This window comes from Crocuta crocuta, unplaced genomic scaffold, assembly GCF_008692635.1.
Source record: "Crocuta crocuta isolate KB4526 unplaced genomic scaffold, BGI_CrCroc_1.0 scaffold139, whole genome shotgun sequence".
Classification (NCBI taxonomy): Eukaryota; Metazoa; Chordata; class Mammalia; order Carnivora; family Hyaenidae; genus Crocuta; species Crocuta crocuta.
In genome coordinates, this window is record NW_027533258.1 from 241,503 (window position 1) to 242,689 (window position 1,187).

Consider the following 1,187-nt stretch of genomic DNA (forward strand, 5'->3'; position numbering starts at 1 on the left):
AATAAATAAATTATGGTATATGCACACAATGGATTACCATTCAGTGATGAAAAGATAACATGGATAACTCTCCTATATAATGTTGGACACTAAAAAGTGCATACTAGATGATTCTGTTTATGTGAAACTCTAGGAAGATCAAATTAGTCAATGATGCTAGAAATCAAGGACAGTCCTTACCTGAAAGGCTGGCCCACTGATTGGAAGAGGGTGAGGGAACCATAAGTGTTCTCTTCCGTGATTTGGGTAGTGGTCACGTGGTAGTGAACTTCGAGCTTACGCCTTAATTAACAAACTAGGAAAGGGTATACTGTAGTTCATGTGATTCATAAGCAGCAGTGGGTGGGAGAGAGCACAGCGTCAGGTGTGAACAAGATGCCGGGAGGGGGAAGGCTGGTCAAATCCCCTTTTGGAAAAAAAGTTTGCCACCACCGCCACCACTCCCACAGTCCTGTGAGCCCTCGAATAAGTCCCTACCCCTTTTCTGGCACTCAGTTTCCCCAACTGTGGAGTGGATCCAGGGATCTCCATGGCTTCTTACACTTATGCCTCATTTGGGGTGGGGTGGCATTTCAACCCTATCCCAAACAAGTCTTCTCAGGATTGCTCCTCCTCACCAGCCATACCTGTATACGGGTCAGACACGAAGCACCAATCCTCCCAAGGTCCCAGCCGTGTGTCCTCAAGGTCTTTCACTCCTTGGGCCTCTACTTACTCATCTGTAAAATGGAGTCAAGCATACCTATTTCTTAGGCTTGTGATGAGAATTTTCACTGAGCGCAATGTGTCCTTACTGAGCGCTCCCTGTAGCTTACCAGGGCTTTGCTATGCACACGCTGTGCACACCGCAAGTGCTTAATAAATGGTGCCTTCGAGAGAATGATTAGAACTCCCTATAGGTTGTTACATCTTTTTGAGAAGAGGTCCGTGGGGGACAGGAGGGGCAAAGTTGCTTGCGGGTCAAACGCAAGAGGGAAAAGTGGTCCTGGGGGCGAATGCGGCGCGCGTTGTTTTGTTTGCGGCGCGGCGGCGAGTGGAACGCGGCCAGAGAGGCGCACGGCCCCTTTAAGAGTCGAATGGAATGTATCAAAACAAAAAGGTCGCGCGCCCACTGGCTGCGCGCCGCACGTGACCTCACAGCTGATTTCCTGGCCCCCCTCCTTTTTTTTTTTTTTTTTTTTTTTTTT